The 24,175-nt window shown below is 40.1% G+C and overlaps 1 long non-coding RNA gene across 5 annotated transcripts in view; it reads right to left on the bottom strand.

Moving 5' to 3' along the window:
- Positions 1-23,544, bottom strand: part of LOC123639325 — a 49,875-nt gene extending 26,331 nt beyond the window's left edge. For 2 of the 5 annotated variants that reach the window (XR_006735686.1, XR_006735688.1), the window contains exons 1-4: positions 23,328-23,544; positions 14,859-15,183; positions 13,826-13,904; positions 11,502-11,600 (exon numbers count right to left, since the gene is read on the bottom strand). This is a non-coding gene — a long non-coding RNA (uncharacterized LOC123639325). Of the gene's footprint in view, positions 1-11,501; positions 11,604-13,825; positions 13,905-14,858; positions 15,184-23,327 lie in introns of all 5 variants that reach the window. The other 3 variants (XR_006735687.1, XR_006735690.1, XR_006735689.1) reach the window with 3 other exon arrangements.
- Positions 23,545-24,175: the final 631 nt, after the last annotated feature.

Here is a 24,175-nt window from a genome sequence, read left to right on the forward strand (position 1 = left end):
GAACAATACATTTGTAGAGAAGTGATTAGACAAAGGAAAAGGTTTTAGGCTTCCACACTGGCATGAACAGGGAGGTTAAGTCCACAGGGGAACTAGTGGAGGAAGGTTTGTCTGTGCGGGTCCACCCCAGTACTCAATTTCTGTCTTCCTCACAATCACAAAACTTCCCTGGGAGAAGGGATGTGTAGCAGTCCTCTTTCTCAGAAGTTTCTGCTTTTAGTCAAAGAAGGGAAGCTCTAGGAAGAGCTTCTTTTTGCATCTTTTGAATTGCAAATGCCTTCAGCCCAAAATAATCCTTATGCCAAAGTGGCACATTTTGGGGTGGCATGTTTTGATCCTCTCTGCGTGCTACATATTTCACTTGCTTATTTGTTTGCTTCTCACCTCAATAAAAGCTTCATGAAGGCAAATGCTGTTAGGGATAGAAAAATGGACATTCCAAAAGTTTCCTGTATCTGGGTATATAGTAATGGCTAAAATATAATTAAGTTTTTTTGTATGTGCCAGAACCATTCAAAGCACTTGGCAAATATTATGTGATTTAATTTTCTCTGCAACCCTGAGAGAGCTGTGACTTATACCCATTTACTATTTTATTTTATTTTATTTTATTTTATTTTATTTTATTTTATTTTATTTTATTTGAGACAGGGTCTCACTCTGTTGCCCAGGCTACAGTGCAGTGGCATCATCATAGCTCACTGCAACCTCAAACTCCTGGGCTCAAGTGATCCTCCTGCCTCAGCCTCCCGAGCAGCTGGAACTACACATGTGTGCCAGCACACCTGGCCAATTTTTAAATTTTTTGTAGCAATAAGGTCTCACTATGTTGCTCAGGCTGGACTAGCACTCCTGGGTTCAAGTGATCCTCCCTCATTGGCCTCCCAAAGTGCTAGGATTGTAGGCATGAGCCACTGTGCCTGGCCTACCCATTATTTTAGATGAAGAAACTGACAATCAGAAAAAATACAACTATCTTCCTCTTATTGATCTAAACTCTTAATTCTTGAATTAGCTATAACCATATTAGAAATAATTGGTATAACAAAGATCTCCTTATAGGAGGCACTGGAGCTGCTAATGCTAAGATCCAGAGAACAGGAGTTAATTATCTTGGAAGGAGATGTCTGCAGAGGCTAAGATACAGCACCCTGTACCGACTTATGCTTTTCTTGGGGAAATAATGTCAAATTAAATTTTATTGTCTCTTCTGCTGCTCCCCTTTTCCATATTAATGGTTTAATCTGCATGATGGGTGTTGGATGTGCACCTTAAGGCTGTTTATAGCAGTTGGTGAAGTGCTTAACATTCTAAAGAAATTAACTGTCTGGTGAAGAGGACTCCTGAGGACAGAAGAGCAAGATACAAACAGGATGTCTGATAATTCTGGCTTTCTTCTGGAAGGAAGAAAAGTGGAGTGGCTTCTCCTGGTTCTCCTCCAAACTCGCTGGCCTCTTTTATTTTCTTTTGCTAATATTTCCTTCTTTGCTGACCCCTTGAATGTAAATATTTCTAAAGTTTATCCTTGTCTATTCTGTCCTCCAGTGCTGTAGTCTTTCTGTGGGCTATCTCACCCATCTGGCATCTCAGGAGGCAAGGTAAGGGGGCCAGGTGAAGAACACAAAGATCCCAAGACACCCAGGGATGGTATTTAAACACATACTTCTACTTTCTTTTTTGCAAGACATCAGAAATCCCAGCACTAGAAACTTGAGGTGAGTTCTTTGTGGGTACCCCAATTTTGCCCAGAGTAGAACTAGAGCCAATTGGCTGCAGCAAAAGAACTGAGATTTGAACATGGCCAGTCATCTATCAAATGGACCCAGATATTTTCAGAGCCCTCCAAATCTTCTAGAAGGCTCCAAAACAAACAAGTCCAGAAGCCTCAGGAGGGTTCCTTGGGGGATGCCCTGGATTTTCCTAGCACAAGTCCTAAAACTATGTCCTCTGAGTCTGAATGGACCCACGAAATATCACAAATGAGTAGTTGATGGAGTAAATGAGCATACTTCCATCATCTGGGAAAAAAAAGAAATAAAAAAGAAATATTTGCCTGGAATGAAGCCAACCTACAGAGGGAAGCAGAGCAAAGAGATGGAGAGCAAGATAAGACTTGATGACATCATTGGGATCCCTGGATCCAGCTGTGCCTAAAGACTATTCTGGGACTTCCACGTGATATTGTTAATGGAATTGAAAACTCCATATTTTTATTATTTTGTTTTGTTTTGAGTTAGCTTGAATTTGACTTTCTATCAATTACCATCAAATTCTAATACATTTTCCATTTATGGGCAGATGACTTCTAGTCTGATATCTCTTACCTGTTTCTCTTTCCTGACTTTCAGACCTAAATATTCAATTACCTGCTTATGCAGATATTTCTCAGGATATCCTCATAGATCTCTCAATTGAAGATGACACAAATCAAATCTGCCCTCCGTTCTCCTCACCCTTTCCCTAGCTCTGTTCCTCAAGCCACAAGACCTGTTTTTTTGCCAGCCTTCATTGTCCCTCCTGACCTATTTTCCCAAACCAGGAATCTTGGAGTCTCCATCCCTCTTTCTCACCTCCCATACCTAATCATGCATCAAGTTCTCTTCCAAAATAGCTTAGAATTCATCCTCTCCTCTCCAGTCCTACTGATAGCTCCTTGATTCCATCTATCATCACCTCTTACTTGGCAATAGCCTCCTAATTGGTCTCCCTGTCTCTGGTTTTTCCTTCCTAAACGTAGCCTGCAATCATTCTACTCTACAGATACAAAATTATGTCTCTCTGACCCCTCCCTACCACTCTGCAAGTCTCCTGTGTGACCCCATCACTATCAGGGTGAATTTTGAATCCTTTAGCATGACATTCAGAGCCACTTACAATCGTTTCCAGTCTCCATCTCTGGCCACTGTTCCTCAGCCCCACCCTCCATGCTCCTGTGGTCTTGCTGTTTCCAGAATATGCCATGCAGGTCAACAACACCTTGTTTTTGCACAGGTAAAACTGCACCCATCACTAACACTTTCTCTCTGTAACCATCTCAGACTGCATCCTACAAGACAGAATTAGCTGTTCCTGTGTGCTCCTCAAACACTGTATATGAAGTATCTTTGATAGAACTTTTCCCACTGCATCATAATTGGCTTTTTTCAATGTTTATCTATTTAATTACACTTATGAGAGTTCCTTAAACAATTAGACTAGGATTTATGCACCTTTGTATGCATGAACTTAACACAGTGCCTGGGACATAGATGCTCAGTAGAAGTTTATTGACTTAAATTGAGATAGATGAGCCACTGACACGTTCTCCTGGCTTGCATCTCTCATGGTTCCTGTTCACAACCAGCCCTCAGTTATAGTCCTCCACTGGATTAGGACATAAACCTGTTTGTAAACTTGTAATGTGCCTTACACATAATACAGAATAGTAACTATAACTCATTGAGCAATAGAAAAAAAGAGACATTGATTAACTGAACATTATTTGGGCTCATTCTTTGATCCCCACCAGGGCAAGAGGGGACTGAGTAATTTTTAGTGGCTGTCCCATATTTACCACTTACTAGCTGTAGTAAATTGTAAAAAATAGATACAAATCTTCCTATACAGTAGTCCCTCCTTACCAGGGTTTCACTTTTCACGGTTTGAGTTATTCACCATACAAAAATAGATGAGTTCGGTACTATAAGATATTTTGAGAGAGATAGAAAAAGACAAAATTCACATAACTTATATTACAGTATATTGTCACAATTGCTCTATTTTATTATTAGTTATTGTTGCTAATCTCTTACTTTGCCTAATTTCTAAATTAAACTTCATCATAAGTATGTATATACAGGAACAATATAGCGTATGCAAGGTTTGGTACTATCTGTGGTTTCAGGCATCTACTGGGGGTCTTGGAATGTATCCCTGTGGATACGGGGGTGACTGTACCTGTATTCTTGTCTCATTGTGAGGTGACCTGGAGGCTCCTATCATCGAAAGGTGAATGCTATTTCTTTATTCTTTGGTTATGACGTCGACCATATGCTTTACATTTGCCAATGAGAGAGTAGTAAATATGATGCCAGCACAGGTAGAAAAATACCTGAACGTTAGTACTTGCTATGGCAGCTTTTCGAAACTCTGCAACAACTGCTATGTGAATAAGCCCAGGTTAGTCTACTGGAGACGGACAGCCCAGTCACCTCCATCATCCCAGCTAATAGCCACTACCAGCTGTCAGGCAAAACGAGCAGTCCTCAGATGACTATAGCTGCATGAATGAGCCAAGACAGACCAGCAGAAGAACTGCCCAAGAGACCTCAAGTTAAATGGCCAACTCATAGAAACATGAGCTAATAAATAATTGTTGTTTTAAAGTACTAATTTCGGGATGGTTGTTACGTAGCAAAAACTAACTGATATATACTAGCCATGTGACCTTGAACAAGTCATGTTACCTCTCGAGGCCTCATGTTCTTTATAAATAAAATGGGATACAATCTCTATTTTGGCTCACAGGACTGTTAGGAGGGCCAGTCAAAATATGATTTTGAAATCTCCTCCTAAGTTAGAATTATTGTATAACCATGACACTTCTTTGGATATATTTAATTAATGTGCATATTCAGCACTGTTCCAGGCTGTCTTTTAGACTCTCTATGCAAAGTGCCTGTGGTCTTAGACTGAGTATTCCCAGAAGCCATGGACAGATTTTTATTTGTTCAGTAATGCACATAATCTGAACAAGGAAGCCCATTAATAAGTGGATATGGCACTAATGATAAGGCTCAGGACATCTGAGATTACTGGACCCAAGGGCACTCTGAACCCTGGGGACTATTGAGGAGGAAAGTGGGGTCTGGCATCTTGCAGAATCCCTAAGGAATCTTTTTTGAAAGACCACCAAGAGCCACAGGAGCAAGTACCAATATCCAAGTGCTTTTCAACCTGCACTTGTGTCATATTTGCTGCTGCCTCACTGACCAATGCAAATCACATGGCCAAAGTTATATCTGAGAAATAAAGAAAGACCCTCCACCTTTTGATGGGAGGTGCTGCAAGGTCACCTTGCAGAGGGATGAGAATCCAGGGATAGGAAGAATGTGTGCCAAAATAAATTCTGAATGCTAAATAACTAGTAATTAGCTTCATCAATTACTTCCCTTATCACTATTTCAATCACCTGAAGAAACTGGGTATTATCTCCTTTTTACAAATGAGGAAATAAAACTCAGAGCAGAACAGGGTGGGAGAAGTGACTTATTTCAAAAGAGCCTGCAGATTAATTCTAGATACAGAGAGTAAAATCCCCACAGCTGTCAAGTGGGAGCAGGATCCAGTGATCCTAGGGGAATGGAGGTCCCAGCTGGGCTCCCACGCTCCTAAATTCACTGCAAGGAAGGCCCTGAATTAGTCATGAGCACTCTGGTATCAGACACCCTGGTAGGTCTATTTAAAGTCAAAGGACTCAGGGTGAGCTGAGGACTGCAGAGGATACACGACTGGGAAGCTCAGGCACATTGTGGGGAAAAATAATGATAGCTGAAGCCACATGTCATTCTCTGTGACCTCAGTGCCTAGCACAGGACCTTGCATAGATGGGGCATGCAGCAAATGTGTGCATATTGGGATACATTATTCTGCCTTTCCTTTTTCATTTGTTCCTTTGTCATCTAATGAGCATATTTATGTACCTCTGATATGCCAGGCAGTAACAATGCGCAGACACATAAAGCCTAGTGTTGTGGGTTGAATTGTGTCCTCCTACAAAAGATATTTTGAAGTTCTCACCCTTCTCCCACCTGTAAATGTGACCTTATTTGGAAATACGGTCCTTGCAGATGTAGTCAAGTTAAAGCGAGGTCATGCTGGAATACAGTGGGCCCTAATCCAGTGGGTGGTGTCCTTATAAGAGAAAGCAGAGGGCCATTTGGACACAGAGACACAGGGAAGAAGGCCATGTGACAAGAGAGGCAGAGATTACAGTGACGCAGCTGCAAGCCAAAGAACATCAAGGATTGCTGACAGTAAACTCCAGTGGAGGAGACAGATGCATAACACCTCAGTGTAGTACAATAAGCCAAGAATAATACAACAGAGGTACACGCAAAGTATTGTAAGAGCACAGGGGAGGGACATAAGCTCTTCCTCAAGGAAACAGAGAAGTCCTCATGAATCAGGTGATATTTGAGTAGGATTTGGACCTATGGACGAGCAGAGTTCAATAAACAAAAAAAGTAGGAAGAGATATTCAGGTTGGTGTTGACAGCAAATGCAAAGGATTGGAGGCCTGGATTGGAATGTTGTTGTCAGGGGATGGCAAAGAATGTTAAAAGGCTGTGGCTGAGAGTGGGCCGGATGTGAGGTTGGGAAGCTCAGCTGACAGTGGAGTGTGAGGTCTGTAGGAGCCTGACTGCCAGAGGAACCACTGAGACAGGGCTGAGACGAGGTCTTGGCAAGGAGACAATAGTCCAGGCAAGGGGTGGGGAGCCTCCAAACCAGGATGGAGGGGAGGAGGGCTCAGTTTGGCCAAATAACCAGTCTTCATAATGTCCCAGATGTGCCGCAGCCTTTTCTGCCGTTCTCCATGTTCCATAACAGAATGCTTATGTTGCAGCTCAGACAACAATATCCCAAAAGTATGGTGCCTTGACATGCTGAGCATTTTGAACTAAAATAGGCAGGCCTTAGAAGCTGCCTTGGAATCAAGCACTTCCTGACCTCTCCTGTCTCCCACCCCACTCCTCCATCCCCAGCCTAGGGTGGGATTTTACTCTGATACTCCCTTACCCGCCTTAAGACCAGACCCACCAAAGAGAACACAATTGCCTTCCATCCCCTTCCTGAGATTTCAAGATCTATTGCAAGAAAGAAGACTGAGGAATGTAACCACACCTGGATAGACTTTGTTACAAACTATTGTCTTTCTCTCAGGCTTATTCAAATTCCCATTACTTACAAGCCAATTTCTGTTTTCCAGGTCCATTCATTTTCCTAAAATTATTTACTACCCCCCAAAATTACCCACATTCTCCCATCTGTTCCTCCCCTGTGAGCAAGGGTAAGTAATAAGCATATGAACTACACTGGGTTATCGGGTAATCAGCCTCCTGTGCATTTTCCCTGTGCATGTTAATACAACTCTATGCCTTTTTCTCCTCTTAATCTGCCTATTGTCAGCTCATTTTCAGCAAAGCTTCAGAGGGTGTTGAGGGAGCTTTACTTACTTGCCCCTGCAGATACAACCATTTAGAAACTGTGTCTTTCCATATCCTCAGCTTCAGATGAGCAGTGAAAGTCACATACGTTGCAAAGCTGTGTCTATGTTGCTCTAAGATAGTTAGAAAGTTCTAGTCACACCTTTGTTCTGTATTACAAAGAAAGAGCCCACCTTCCTGGGTGTAGAATAAACCAATACTTTATTTGTTACAAGGTTAGGCAGCCAGAAAGCAGGTAGGTCACTCATCCTCTCCTTCCCATAGTACTTGGCCATAACTCACCAGAATAACGCCAAACTCCCTCTACAGCCTCTGAGGAGCTGGATCTGAGGCCAGTGAAACTTCTCTCCTGAATTTATTTATTTGTTGAAGAAAATTTTTAAAAAACCCAAATATTCTACTTATCTCTTAGTAAGGAATTAGAAGAAGAGCCTAAAGAATACTTCTCCTAGGGACTCAGGAGGCTGGATTTTGTGAGATTGGATCTGGGAATGAAACTCTCCAGTGTATGGGTGAGGAAAACAGTATGAAAGGTGCAGAGGAAATGAAGAAATTAACTTTGAACCTCTATGAGATGCTGGGCAACTGTAAGGACATCAAACCACTAAACTCCTGCAGCACATCTCCAAGGTTGGTATTAACATCTTCACTTTGCAGACATAGAAACAAAGGTTCAAAGAGACTAAACCACCTCTTGCACAACACTGAAAGGGAAGAGCTGAGATTTGAGTCCATGCCTTTCTGATTCTAAAGCCTTCTCACTTCACCATGCTTCTACCTAGAACCTGGCGCAGATCAGAGATGGGATGGCCTGGTCTCCCCCAGCTGGACACATCTGGGTTCCTTTCTGGGTATCAAATAAACAGACATGGAGCAGTCAGAGGAGAGAAAGCAGATGCTGGAAATATTTGTCATATGAGAAATGATGGCAGGAACTGGAGTTGATCAGTTCGGGAAAGAGAAAACTCTAGGGATATGGCAGTTGTCTTCAAATATTTGAAGGGCTGTCATGAGGAAGAGAGATTGTGCTTACCCTGAAAGGCCTCCGAGGGGCAGAAATCAAGGTGATGGATGGCAATGATAGGCAGACAGACAGATGTCAGCTCAATAAAAGGGAGACTCTTCCACCAGGCAGAACTAGAAAGACGGGCTGCCTTGGGAAGATGAGAGCTCCCTATTGCCTGGTGTCCAAGATGGTAGCAATTCTGTATAAGGAATTCAAGGACTGATGGGCAAGAGAATTCAATTTCCTTAAAGGCCTCTGACAGCTCAGACAATTTAATTTTGTGGTCTCTTTATACCATCACTGCCCAAAGCTGACTTGAAATAACTATGCAACTAGGAACTCTAGCCTCACAATTATAGTGGCTCCAAATAATTTTCCTAGGAGTAAGAGCCATATTCTTTACAATGTCCTATGTGGCCCTACATGCTATGGCCCTGTCTCTGTCACTCTGCTCCAGACACATCAGTCTCCTTGCTATGTTTTCAACAGGGCAGACGCGTTCCCACCTTAGGACTTTTCCAGTGGCTATTCCCTCTGCCAGGTACCCTCTTCACCCAAATAACTTTATAGTTATCTCCCTGACCTCCCTCAAATATTTGCCCAAATGCCCTATTCTTAATAAGACCCTCCCTGAGCATTCTGTTTAAGTGATTATCCAACCCTGCATCTCACATCTCCAACCCCCTTAGTCTGTTCAATTTTTTTCAGTGTTTATAATTTTCTACCTTACTGAATAATGTGCTTATTTATTATGGTATTATTTATTATCCACCTCTCCCCACTGAAATGCAAGCTCCATGAGGGCAGGAATATTTTTTTTTACCACTTTGTTCACAGTTGACTCCCAAGCTCATACAGAGAATCAGACACAAAGTAAGTACTCGATAAACATTTGTGAAACGAATAAATGAATGAGATTTCCTTTCATTCTCACTCCTTTTCTTGGGGGGAGGTTCTTTGCTGAGCCTATGGGAAAGAGGCAGAAACAACCTGGCATGATAACGCATCTAAATTCAGCTGTGAGATTAATTTGGTGGTGAAAGTTAGCAAGAAGAGTTATTTTAACAGATATTCCATTCTGAAGAAAATGAAAGACATTGTCTCCTATAGTGATGAACTGGATCTCAAGGAGGTATGATTTCCTAGGTGAGAACCAGGATCCTACTGGGGGACAGAGGAGCTAGTGAGGGAGCAGGTGGAGAGGAATGAAGAAAAGAAGGAAATCCCCAGAAGCCTGTCCAGGGTGGATTCAGCACAGGTGATAACAATCACTGGCCATTGATTTATAACTTAATCTGTTGCCAGGTACTCTTTTAAACATCTTCTAAGGATTATCTCACTCTTTAATCAACCCTATGGGATAGGGCCATTGTTATCCCCATTTTACAGATGAGCAAAATGAGGCATGGCAAGTTAAGGTGCCCAAAGTCATGCAATTACTAAATCCTAAGTCCCAAACCTTAAATCCCCTAGAAGCTGGAGACTCAAAGCCAGGTAGTCTGGCTCCTGAGCCTGCACTCTTAATTATTAAGTCCCACGGCCTGAAGAAAAGAAAAAATAACAATTAAGTAGTAGTCTCCAAATTTTGTGTATAACTGTGACTGGCTAATAGTAAGATATCTCTCTGGTATTGACTGTGCCCATACTTGCTCTGCTAGCATCATGGGCTTCCCTAACAACATAGCAAAGCCATCCTGCTTTCTATGACATGGATACTTCCTGAATGCTGTGGCATTCAGCCCGAGGCAGATTTCCTACTGGCACAGGCAAGATAAAAACACTAACATTTGGACTATGTTTTAAAACTTATGAATAGAAATATTTTTACTTGATCCTCACAGCAAATATGTGGAGTATTCTAAGCAGTCTCTTTGGAAGAGGGGAAATCTAACACACACAGACAATGAGCTATGGAACAGAGACTCCAACCTCATTTTGTCCATGTGGCTATTGAGCGGTTGATCTATAATTAGTGTCACTGTGGAACTGAATTTTTCATTTATTTCATTTTTATTAATTTAAATTTAAAGTCTAAAATGGAAATAATGTAAATTTTTTATTAAACAAAACTAATGTTTCAGTCAAACACTATTTCACTTGAGTCTCTGCAGTGCATAAGATAGCACTGTTGTATAGTGATGCATTTCTTGGATGAATGTATTGTTTCTATTATTATGCATAAACACATCACTGATCTGGTCAGTATCAATGGATTGATTCAGTTTAAGTGATTTTTTTCTACACAGCAATGCAATACTGTAACATGTTATTTGAATATGTTGCACTGACAATGCCAATTACTGTGGTAACTATGTAAATCTTGATTGGTAATTAAATCAAAGTACTTGCTATTATTTTAATTGCAATACAATTAAACTATTTTTAGTATAAAAAATAAATATGGACAAATTTTTTCACTTAAAATGAAGGCAGACTACTTATGGAGAATCGAGTGAAGATACAGAAACTAATACTATGGTCAGAATAAAAAAGAAAATAAAAGACTGAAAGAAGGCATCTTATAAATTTTCCAATGAATGGTAATTGCAGTTTACTGCAGCAGAATGAAACAAAGATGGTCCCTGTTTTATAAAAATAAAAAAAGATAATAGGCAATGCTATTTACAGCAAATACTTAGTGAATTTGATAACTTCCTTCTCAACAGTCGCTTCATATCAGAATTAAACATCAATCAAAAAAAATTATTTTTAACAATTTGAGCTTGTAATTTTGGCCAACTCAGTGTAAACAACTTAGATTCTTGCACACAAATACACAGACACACAGAACCATTTTTTGATAGGCAGTAAAATTAATTATTATTTTACTTATGAAAATTCTGTTAGAAAATGATAAGAAAAAGACTAAAAATGCTATTTTACAGAAAGTGTAAGATCTTCAATTATGCCACCAAACAACTGTCCATAAAATATAAGACCTTTCTAACAGAATCAAAGATCAGTTAATTCAAATTTTAAAAATTAAATCTAATTTATCTCAGTTTTAAGTGGGTTGGAAAATAATAGAGACACTGCTAAATTGATAGTTTGGATACATGTTGTCTCAAAATGCTTGAAAATTTACAAAAAATTATGAATCCTAAAATATGGAATTTATGGCATAGATATTTTAAAAATCTTTTCTATCTAAGAAGAACTTAGATATGAAAAAATGTTTCTATTATGGTGGATAGTGCTATTTTAGATTTTTTATTGGAATTTTAAACAGCAGACTGATACTATCTTTGTTGCTTTATTTCACTAAGTGCTATGAAAATATTTGTACTCACTTTTCTGAAGCATATTCTATGAAAGGTATCATAGGTACAGTTGTTAAAATTCTTCAGTATATACGTGTAAATGTTGTGAATCGTTGCCAGTTTGTCAATCTACTGAACAAAACAAGACAATTAAGTTAATGATCTTGTGATTTTTGACAATATTTATCAGTTGAGTTGTGGAACAGTTTTACAAAATTTACTGTATTATTAACTCCAAGATTTTCTTGAAATAAAATTCACTAAATCAAAGACAAAAAATGACAGTGTGATTCACATTTCCTAGCCAAAATCACACTGCATATGAACAAGCTAAATTTGGAATTTCATGGAAAGGAAACATTTATTTGTGGCCCAGCAACACCAGTATGGGAATTTGCTGAAATTAAGAATTTAATTATACAAATCAATAATAATTTTTTCTAATGTGAATCAATATGCAGAAATTGTATGATAATTGACACGTGTGTTGGCTGCAAAAGTGACAAAATAAATTTGGAGAGCATTTTATTGATATTGGTAAATCAATTTATGCAACACCCTTTGAAACAGTGTTAATACTGAGTTGATGCAAGAGTTAGTGAATTTACCAGAGACAGATAAAGTTTTGAAATGGATGTGCTTTAGCTTCAAAGTCAGATTAATTGTTCTAAAAATGATGAGCCAGTTTTGTCAATGTAGATTTGAATATTACATGAAAATGATGTTTTGGTATTTAGTTCGGTTTTTAGAAAACTTTTAAGTATGTTTGGAACAGATTGGGTATGTGATTCTACTTTTTTTGAGAATATATTTTTATAAAATCTAAACATAGATGAAATACTTCTGATGAAAATGTAGCTTCTGTATTAAGATGTGCTGCAAATGTAAAATACTCTCCAGATTTTGAAGACTTTGTATGATAAAAAGAATGCAACATATCTTATTGATAATATTCTGAACTGATTACATGTTAAAATGGTAACATTTGCATATATTGGGTTAAATAAAATACAGTATGAAAATTAATTTCATCTGTTTCTTTTTACATTTTAATGTGGCTACTAGAAATTTTAAAATTACAAAATTACATACAATTGCATATGTAGGGACTGAAAAGCAGCTCTGGTTTACTGGAGTGTAAGGAGAATGTGATCAGAGCTCAGGCTGTAGAGTAAGTTAGATCATGAAGGGCCTAGTAGATCATGCTCGCATTGGGACTTACTCTATAGTGATGGTGAAAGGTTGCAAGAAGGACACTCAGGCAGTAAACCCTGGAAATTCTAGTCCCAGGGGGGTTTCCTTTCCCAGGCTGTTTCACTGGGGAAGTGGGGGCAGTGATCATTTTCACTGATTGGTTGAACAGAGTCAGTGGCATGGAGCTGTCCTGAGAGATGAATTATCTTACATTGTATGGCAGCTGGTTTCACATCATTAGACACAGGCCTTCCTCATATAACATACTTCAAATTCATATAGCTGGTTAATTTGACAGCCTAAAGTCTTAAATTTCAGCATTTATTTAGTCCACTGATCAATATCTGATACAATATTATAAATTTGTCTTTCAGACTTCCCTACTGAAACGTAAGTTTCAAGAAACAGAGACTTTGTCTTATTCATGACTGTATCCCTAGTGCCTTTCATATAGCAGGTGCTCAGTAAACATAATACTTTTGAATAAATAATCACATTAGATAAGATGGTGACACCTACTGACAATGTGTAGTATTGCAATCTAGCTCTACTGCACTCTGTAATTACCTGGATATGGCAACTAAGGAAGCCAAAATCTACCAGCAGGGAGTCATTATCTCTGAACGATGCTAACGTAACTGACTCAAAAATGACAGCAAGTGGAAAGTCAAGGGAGGCAAATGCACATCTAGAAAAATGAGGCAACCTAGTTCGTGGAAGAACAGAGACTTCAGACCCAGATCGACATGGGTTTTCATTCTCAGGTTAAGGTATTTACTTGCTGCGTGACACCATACAAAGTAACTCACTTCACTAAGCCTTAATTCCCTCATTTGTAAAAAGGTGTAATAAAATCAACTGAATTTTGACATTAGAAATAATATACTTAGAGAGTGTTCTGTAAAGGGTAGTTATCCTTAAGTATTAGCTTCTGCACAAGGCTATAAGGGGAGGAAAATGGAGAATGAGTCATTTGTGAACTTGTCTGTTGCCAATTATTTCTTTTATTTCATTTCATTTGGAGCCTGGCCTTGCACAGTGAAGGAATAAGTAAAGGTGTAGATTGCTCAGACTTCTGAGAGCAGAAGGCTTTCTCAGGAGCTTTTCCAAGCACACGGAAATCAATATCAGTTGTCAAGTGGCTTCAAAGCTAATTTTACCTTGAAATGAATGGTCACACCTCCTGTCCAGGTCTCCATCTTCCTCTCGTTCAAGGATCGGCTGCAATACATTAGATCCCTAATTAGGAAAGACAACGATCAGCAAATGGCTCCTCTGAGCAGAATACTAACCCCCTGGAAGAGTCTTGGAGTGGATCTGCTTGGCATCCACACAGAGGAAGAACATGTGAATAGAAACTGCCTTAATTGGTGTGGTATAGGGATTGTATTTCACCTCTCTGCTGGGAGTAACAAAGGCCGGCATTATAATCAGTGAGAAATGGAAATTTAGCATCTGAGCTGCTCTGCTATTCAATTACAGCCATTGAGAAAGGAAATGGATACTGCTTTGGCTGGTTGAAATACAGACCCTTCACCTAATAATAAAAATGCCCTTGGCAAAGTAAAACTAGACCCTGCACCTAATAATAATATTATCATTGATGGAGTGAAACCGACCTCCATTCAAATTCTCTACCATTTATTACCTCATTAGCCTAAAGCTGTCGCTTAGCCTCCCTGAATCTTGGTTTCATCATTTATAAAATGGAATCATGAAATATATAATATTAAATAAAAAATACATCGTAACTGGCAGTTTCTAGCACAGAGAAATCTTGCAATGGCAGTTGCTTTCTCCCTCCCCTGTCCCTATGTTCTATTCGAAGCGTCTTTGTATTTTTCAGAAGTTCCCACTCTAGGATCTGGGTGGACATGAGGGTTGGGGCTGCAAAACACCTGATATTATTTGCAAAATGTTGTATGAATGTGGCCTATGCTGGTGAACCTGTCCATTGTTTTCAGCAGATTTTCAAAGGGGGTTTTAACTGCCCCAAAAGGTTGAAAAATCCCTGGTATGTATTATCTTTCTTTTACAATCTGGCCCCTGGCTCCCCCTGCAGCTTCATTATCTGACGTTTGCTTCGTCATTGGTGCACTCCAGCTGCTCTTGCACTCTCTGTTCCTCAAACCTGCCAAGCTCATTCCTGCATCGGCCTTTTACTTGTCATTCTCACTACTTCCTAGGTCTTACCTTGAAAAACTCAGCTCAAATGTCACTTCTGGAGGAGACAGTCCTTCCTTGAGCTCCCAATCTAAAGGACCTTCTCCAATCACTTTGTATCTTATCGGTGTTAGCCTGTTCAGGCTGCTGCATAGACTGGGTGGCTTAAACAGCAGACATTTATTTCTCACAGTTCTGGAGGCTGGGTAGTCCAAGGTCAAGGTGCCAGCTGATTCAGTTCTTGTTGAGGGTTCTCTTCCTGGCTTGCGGATAGCGACAGCCACCTTCTCACCTTCTCACTGCGTCCTCACATGGCAAAGAGAGAGCAACATCTCTCTCTCTTCTCTATTTTTTTCTGTAAGAGACAGGGTATTGCTCTCTTGCCCAGGCTAGAGTGGTGCAATCATAGCTCACTCACTACAGCCTTCAACTCTTGAGCTCAAACCCACCCCTCAGCCTCCTGAGTAGCTAGAACTACAGGCACAAGCCACCACAGCTGGCTAAATTTTTTTTTTTTTTTGTAGAGGTAGGGGTTTCACTATATTGCCTCAAACAGGCCTCAATCTTCTGACCTCAGGTGATCCTCCTATTTCGGCCTCCCAACGCACTAAGCATGAGCCACAGCACCTGACCCTCTTCTCCTTATAAAGCCACTAATCACATCATGAGGGCCCCACCCTCATGACCTCATCTAACTTTAATTATCTACCAAAGGCCTCACCTCTACACACCTCACATTGGGGGTTAGAGCTTTCACATGTGAATTCTGAGGGAAACAATTCAGTCTATAGCAATATCACTAAGTTATATTGACTTCAGAGCATTTACCCTTACTTTGTTCCCTGATTCATTCCCTTATGTATTTTATTCTTTACTCCGTGCCTCATGGGGCACAGAGGACTGTACTCTCCATGAGTACAGGAACTTTGTCTTATTCACCACAGATTCACAACAATTAGAACAATAATTGTCACATAGTATGTGTGCCAATTACTGCAAAAGCGGATGGGTGGATGGATGGATGACTTCTAAGTGCACCCATGTGAGGTACAGAAGAAAAGTTTCTTTTCCCATTTTACACAAAGAGAAACTAAAACTTGGACAGGTTCAACGCCTGCAGGTAAAAGCAATCCCTGGAGCTGACTGCCTGAGTTCAAATCTCAGTTTTGCCGCTTACAAACTATGTAGCCTTGGGGAAGTTACTTAATCTCTCTGTTCTTCAGTTTCTTCACCTGTAAAGTGCTGATAATTGTATATTGTGATAGTAATTAGAGCTGTTCACCAATATTCTGATGCTCCTCCTTCTAGGCACATAAGACGTGTCTTCCAATCCCATTTGAAATCAGGTATGGCTAGGAAATGTGAGCAGAAATGACTGCATCATTTTCACGTGGAAGCTTTTAAGAGCCAAAGAGTGATTTACCCTTTCCTTTTCCCTGGCATGAAATCTGAAACACATTTCAGATGGAGGTTGTTCTCTTAGCCTGGAGGCCTGGATCCTGGGGTAAGGACAGGGCAGAACAGAATTACCACAGACCTACAATGAGCATAGAGAATGAGTGAGAAACAAACCACTGAGATTTGGCAGTAGTTGTTATCACAGCATAACCCAACTGAGCTTGACTAATGTGTGTGTGTGTGTGTGTGTGTGTGTGAACTCAGCTTTTGTGAGAATTGAATGAGTTGATGAAATAAAATGGTTAGAAAGTGTCTGGCACATAGTAGGCACTATACAAGTGCCTGCAGGGATTATTATTCAATTTATGTCAAACCTAAGACTCATGTTTCCTGGAGCTATAACCAGGATGCAATTTTCACTGAGTTTTGTTATTACAAAATCTACAAAGGAACGCTTGAGAGGAAGGGGGGAGGATCTGCAGAAGGCTTGGTCCCCACACACCTGACACCTGTGGCTCTGAGAAACCTTGCACTGGGAGGGGATAATTGCTCCTGAAGACAAGTTCCTGAGCACATGCAAGAGCAGGGTCACCCTGACACCTCTTGTGTCCCACCAGGCCAATGATGCCATTGTTGGAGAGCAGGGCAGTGATCCGTTTTCATTGGTTTCACCCCTCGATAAAACACCTGTCCATCCTTTCCTCTCCTCCTTCTTTTCTCAGGGCTCAGAGTAAAATCGTACCTCAAGAGGAAGTCCCTAGCTGCAGTAATTGGATGGGCTCTTCTCAGCAGAATGGACAGGCCATTTCTTGCCAACCTGCTTTGTGAGAAAACTGAAGTTTGGTAACTGTGTTCATGCCTCTGGAAAGCTTAGAGAGACTTGAAAGAAAATTATAGTGTGTGGTCCAGTCTAGTCTGCATTATTACTAACATAACAATAAGGAGTTAATAGATATCAAAATAACAAAGGTTATGGGTAATAAGAACAATAAACAACTCTCATAGAGCACTTATAATATGCCAGGGACTGCTGCATCTAAGGATTATATGTACTTTGTTTAATCCTCACACTGCACTATCAGGGAGTTACTAATATTATCATCCTCACTGCATAGATGAGAAACTGAGGCACAAAGAAGCTAAGGAGCTTGCCACTGGTCACCAGGTGGAGTCAGGATTCAAACCCAGGCCAACTGGCTCCAGCATCCATCCATGCTATACCGTAACTACCATGCTATACTGTTTCTCACCTGTTTTAACTGTTATGTGGTTTCACACTTCCATGCCTTTGCACATGATGTTTCCTCTGACATTTTAAAACTTAGATCAAGAGCCACCTTCTCCATGGAGTGTGACCTGACCTGTCTAACTCTCTGCTCTGAGGCAGCCACCTACTTTTCTGTGACTCTCTCTGCCTTTATTACAACAAACTTCACACTAAATCATGAGTACCTTAGGGGCAGAGACTACATCTTATTTATCTTAGCATCCTTGGTGTCTTGCGCAGTCCCTGGCACAAAATAAAGTCTAATTCAGTGTTATTGAACTGATTTGTAAGGATCCAAAAGACATGAGTACATAGAAGGCAGTAGACAGATAGCATTGGCTCTGGAGTCAGACTGCCTGGCTTCAAATCCCAGTCAGAAATTTTCATAACTAATAGGTATGACTGTGGATGTGTTAATTTATTTTTCTGTGCTTTGTTTTATTTTCATCCATATGATGAGGACAATCACAGTGCATACTATAATGGATTATTGCATGGATTAAATTAGACAATGTAGCAAAGAATCTAGCCTGTTCCTGGCCAATAGCAAGTGCTCCATAAAAGTTGACTCCTACTACCTGAGCCTCCTGGTACATTTCTCACTAAAAATATATCATAGCTATTCCTATCACTGACTAGTGAGAAAAGAGCCTCGTATGAATATGGCTAAATGAAGACAACTTGGCAGAATGAGAGGTATAAACCAATTTCTCTGTGAAGCCACAGTACTCTAGGTGATTTAGTCCATGCCCAACAGCCATCAGCAAGTGCTTAGCATTTTTCCCATTTAGGGGGATGGGAGTAGAGCAGTCAAAACTGGAAGAAAAGAAATAACCCTGAGAAAACTGATTGCACCATTACCAGTTATTTTCTGGGACAATATTAATGCAGCTTTCATTATTTCTTTTTCATGCCAGGCTCCTATTGCAAATTGCAAATAGTATATGTAATTCAGATCTCTTTGAAAAGAAGCATAATTTTGAAAAGAAATGGATACAAAACAATGGTGGGTAAACACATTCATCCTGGTTGGACATGAACTACAGATTATTATACTAGTGCACAAATGGAATTTCAAGTGAAGAATGTTCAGTATTCAAATTTAGACTATTGACCTAATGAGCTTAAAATGCACTATCAAAATCTTTTCAATAACCAGATTAGAGGTGAAGACAGTAAACCCCAAATCATAAAATGTTCTAATCTCTGCATTAAGATTAATAGGTAAAATATGCATAGCATATGTTTAGGATCCAAATGCTAATAGTACTAATTAGGAAATGGATGGAAAATATCCCTTTTACCTCTACCCCCTCAAAGAAAAAAAGATTAAAATGTTAGAAATTCATGTTGTTTTATGTGAGGCTGTTATAGCTCAACATTGAAGAAAGATTTTTAACATAAAAATTCTCTTTGAGCCTATAAACTCTCTTTGAAACACCATTTTATCACCTATAGAAAATGCCCCTTCCCTATTCGGGCTGTTCCTTCATTATCAACATTGGGGAATACAAATATTGAGAAGCAGTAAAGTGTTGTCTTATTTAGACTTATTAGTCTTATTTAGGCTTTATGAAGTCTAAATAAGGGACCAGATTTCTAGATAGCCTAGGTTTAAATCTGAGTTCTAAAATTACTATGTGACTTCAGGGAAGTTACTTATGCACTCAGTCTATGAGGTTCCTCATTTTAAGATAAATAATAAATAAATAAATAAATAAATAAATAATAGTACCTAAATCATGTACATTGTAAGGAATTAGTAAATTAATATGTCTGGTATGTAATAAGCACTCAATACATTTTAATCATTATTATATAGCTGTGTATATTGTTCATAAATCTCCTTAACAGGAATTAAAAAGAGGAGTAGTAATCATGATAACAATAATACATAGCACTTAAAATGTTGCAGGTTCAATTTTGATCATTTTTGGTGCATTAACTCTTTTGATCCTCACAGTAACCCTCTGAGGTAGTCCTTTTAGGTAAAACTGAAATCACTTGTCCAGGGCAGTTAGTAAGCAAAACAACCAGGACAGAGACCCTGGCAGTCTGATTCCAGAAACTTTACTCATGAACATTAAATATATATTCACTTCTTTGAGCACTGTGGCTAAATCTGTTCACCCTTCACTCAAAAGAATATTGATTGAGAATCTACCCTGGGCCAAGTAATATTACAGCTATTGGGATATAAGGCTAAAGAAGACAAACAGTGCCTCTCCCTCACAAAATATATAATTTCTACAGGTATACTGTTTATTCTAATCTTGTCTGTGTTCATTTTGTTCACAAGCACATGGATAAACACTATTTCCCAGGTCTGCAAGTCTTCATGAAGTCTAAATACTTGGTTTTCTTTCTTTTTCTTTCCCTGCTTCCAGCTGGAAGTATCCACATTTAGAATTCTAACGACTTGTACGATTCAGCACCATGGACAGCAGATAAATCCCATCAACACTAGGAATATATCTGAAGTTTTCCTTTTGGAATTCATGAAGCTCTGGGGCTTCAGAACAGACATACATACATCCAATTAGGTATTCAAAAATATCTTAGGAAGAATCCTAGAAATTACTAAACCCAAGGCCCTGGAAGAGAGAGGAAAAATTGCACACACAAGGCCGGACAACTGAAGCCAAGAACTAAGTCCCTAGAACTAATCAGTTTATAATAAATCCTATCACAAGAGTACTTTCATCATCAAGCAGAAGAATTGTGTGTGCATTCAGTGACATGGGTGTAGCGTACTGTGGCGATTCCTCAAACAGGAATTAAGGTACTCTGATGTAAGCTCCAAATAAATCCCTTTTCCAGTCAGCTAGGAAGATTTATTTCCTATTTCCTAATATATTTGAAAGCATGGGTTAAAAATGAGTTTCAAGGTTAATTAGAGGAGAAACAGATCCAAGTTACTGTTTCCCCTGCCTTAGACACCAAATTTCTGTGACCCATTGAGTACATTAGAATTCTTTCCAGCCTATCAGTGTTTATTGGATTTGATACTGCCTAATTCTGACATCCCAAAGGAAGGTGACTCACTCACAGTGAACGTGTTATCATTCTCTAAGGATAGGCCTAATCTGCATGACATCATCTTGTCTGGAAGACACATTTTAGGTGAACAGTCCCCAGAGCTCATAAAAGGAAAACTTTCCATTTGCTGTGCTTCTCTAACCCTATTCAATTAAAACAGCTATGAGAGAGGCATCTTTGAAGGTGAAAGAATGTGATACTGAAAAGAAAATAGAATTATAGATTTAATCACTCAAGACCATGTTTATTCTTATAGTCAGTACAAAGCTTTTCAAGGAAGTCTCTATGGATGTAAATAAGAATCACCACAAGTCTTTCTCCTCCAAGATCCTTTCAGTAATTATTCAGGTTCTACCACCTACTATCTATGCAATCATAGAGAGTTACTAATATCCTCTGTGCCTCAGTCCTCTAATCTATGTAATGAGGACTGTTTTACTTACATTTCTCACTAGGGCCTTGTGAAATAATGAGAATATTTTCTAGCACATGGCACAGAATAGCGGAAAGCAGAAGCAGAGGAAATGTGGCACAGTTGACTGACTCACCTAGGGGAGCCGAAATAAATTTTTTGAGAAAAAGAATTCAGGAAATCCCCCTACGGATAGACATAAGGCTTTTCCTTGTCACCACCGATGAAATTCTTCAACTATCCTAATGTTAGAAGACCATGGCATTTGGAGGAAGAAGATCTGGCCTCAATTCCATCTCTATTACATATTAGCTATCAAATCTCCTTTTCTACCAAGTCGTTACTTCTTCAGGCTGCAGAAATATAGTGCTTTCACCAGAATAACTGTTACCGCTATCTCTTGGTAAAGAATCCAATTGGCTGCTTGGATTAGAAGACAGAGAAGCAGGTGTTGCATAGTTGCCAATAGTACAGGCTCTGTCAGTGGTCTGGGCTTAAGTCCTGGTTCCACCATTCATTACCTGAGTGACTTTGGCTAAGTTACATAAACTCTCTGAGCTTGGAATTCCTCATCAGTAAAATGGGGACAATATGAATAACTATCTAATATATCATGAATATGTTATGATGATTAAAGTGTTAATAGGTAGGTGTAAAGCACTTAGAACAGTATCAGGAACACTATACAAACTCAATAAATGTCAAATATATAGATAACGTGCTGAACTACAGTAATCCAGGCCCAGGGGGTAAGGACCCCCATAACTTACTTCCCAGATAGGAGACTAAAGAGAGAGGATCCTCTCTCCTCTGTAGATCTGCTTATTATGGAACCACGACTTTTATTTCTTTCTTTCTTTCAGGCCATTCCTTGCTTGGATGATGAATCATGCCGTGGTCATGATTATGGGAGAAAAATCATATCAAAGATATTTTACTCTAAGTTACAACAAACTATGAATGAGTGGGATTCTATGGAGGAGAAAGGGAGGTGGAAAGGGGTCCCAGTGAAGGAGAGAAGATACCGTGTCTAACAGAGAAGAGAGAGGAAGCAGACATGAAACCAAGCCATGCTCTCTCCTCCTGACATTTATAATACAAATGCTAAGCTGGGACTCAGCTGATTCAGCCAGTCACACTGCTTTCCTGTTGATATCAGTCCAGAGCACAGAAGCACAATATGAATCACCAGAATGAGCAGATAATGGGGCTGGAAGAGCTTAAGAGGAGAAGGGGAGAGAGAGCCAGGGAGGAAGCTTCTAGTCAGGAGAGGCAGGAGGTCTGGGTGCTTTCATGCTGCCTTGGGAAGGCTGTGGGAATACTGTTACAGGCACTGTCTACAGGGCTGTGGTCTGGAGTACAGAGGATAACCCCAAACACACACACGAAGGAGACAAGATTTATTAGCGTCTGTATTTTTTTTACTTGTTTAGCAATTAGCAGAGTTTTGGCTTGCTACTCCAGTGCTCCGGGTTTTATGATACAAATTCAAAAGAATGTGAGTGAGAGACAGGCCTGGGGATGAAAAAGAAAGTCAAGAGGAAACAAAAACAAAAGGTACAAGGGTTGGGTGTTAGTTAGAGTTGGGGGGGGCGGTTCATGAGGGGTGGGCTCTAGATTATCCATGAGGGGAGAGAGAACAGAGGGAAAGATTAAAGGGAATTCTAGGCACCCCTAGGTTGTAAAATGAACTTCTTTTATTGGTCTTCAAGAGAATCAGGATAGTTTAAAATTCCTTTTGATTGCTAGATTGATTGCCAGACAAGTTTATTTAAACTTTGGGAATGAAATTTAAAGGGAATAAAACAAAATCCTCCATCTTTTCCTGAACAGAAATAGGAGACATTTCACCACTACTTTTTTTCTGCTATGGGGGAAAAAAGTCAGTCAACAGATGACCTGTTTAAATCAGTTGAGTGTTGATGTAATGTTCCCATGATCAGGAAACTTATGAACCGTAATGATGGGAAATGTATATCCCACGAGACAGCTGCAGGAAAAATTGGTTTTCTTCCTTGCCCAGAAATATCTGTACTGAGCATTATTCACAGGCAGTGTAGCTAGAAGGGAAGCCGGCCCTGGGGTGTCACAGACCAGGGTTTGACAGCCAGGACTGTGAACGACCTTCAGTGCATAAGCTGAGCTGGAGAATGGAAGGGAAAGGGTGCCAGGACTATGACCTGTGGCGGCCTGGGGTGGGTGACCCTGAGTTTGGATTTGGAGTTGGGAGACAGAGTCAGAGCTGGCTTAACGAGAGAATGAGACTTTGCCAAGCCAAGAAACGGTCCATCACCCACCCACCTTAGCCCAGCACCCACCGATCCAGACTGCACATCGGGCTCTCCAGGGAATATTTTTAGAAATGCTCTTTCCTGTACCTTACCTTTAGAGATCCTGCTTCAAAAGATCTCAGGTGAGGGCTGGGCATGACTTTTTCATAGGCTCCTCAGATGATTCCAGCAAAGTTTATCCATCAGCCAGAATCTGAGAACCACCAGGTAGATATCACAACCATCTACTCTCTCTCTGACCAGCCAACTAGCAAAATCATTTCATTTTCTATGGACCAGTCCAGTCAATCAGGGCCTTTAAAAACATTTCCACAGAAAATTCTGTCCAGGACAGAAAGAAGAAAAGTCTCCCAGTCTCTGTTAAAATACCATGCAATCTTCCTCCCACTCTCCTCCTCCTCATCCTCTTCTTATTCATTTCAATTTGCACATCAAAAACAAAACAGAGCTTTACTGTGTGTACAGCCTGCATTAAAACAGAAATGTGTTTTGTCTCATAGGTGTCTTTGAGCCACTCCTGTGTTCCCAGGAGCGTGGTGTTATGAGGGAGGGGAAATGCCGCGTGGGGAGTGCAGCCAGGCAGAACCCAGAAGCACGCTTCCCACGCAGTGTTGAGTAAAGAGAGGGCTCCCAACAGAGTTTGGGCTATAAAGGACCCATAGTGCTCTAAGCTCCATTTAAAGGATCAAAGCAAGATCAGAAAAGGCAGGTGGCAGCTCCAAAACAGTGAATCCAGGGGCTTGGAGGCCCAGAGTAGCAAGAGTCAGGAACAGCCAGTATGACAAGGTGGGGGCCTTGATCTCAGTTGGCTGATTAAAGAGACATCATCTCTGATTGGCAGCACAGTGGTTCCCAAATGTAGGCCCCTGGGCATTAGAAGTAACAAAGGAGCTAGTTTAAAACTGCAGATTCGTAGGCCCTGCCCCATTTCTGATCCTCG

The sequence above is a fragment of the Lemur catta genome, chromosome 6 (assembly GCF_020740605.2).
Source record: "Lemur catta isolate mLemCat1 chromosome 6, mLemCat1.pri, whole genome shotgun sequence".
Taxonomy (NCBI): Eukaryota; Metazoa; Chordata; class Mammalia; order Primates; family Lemuridae; genus Lemur; species Lemur catta.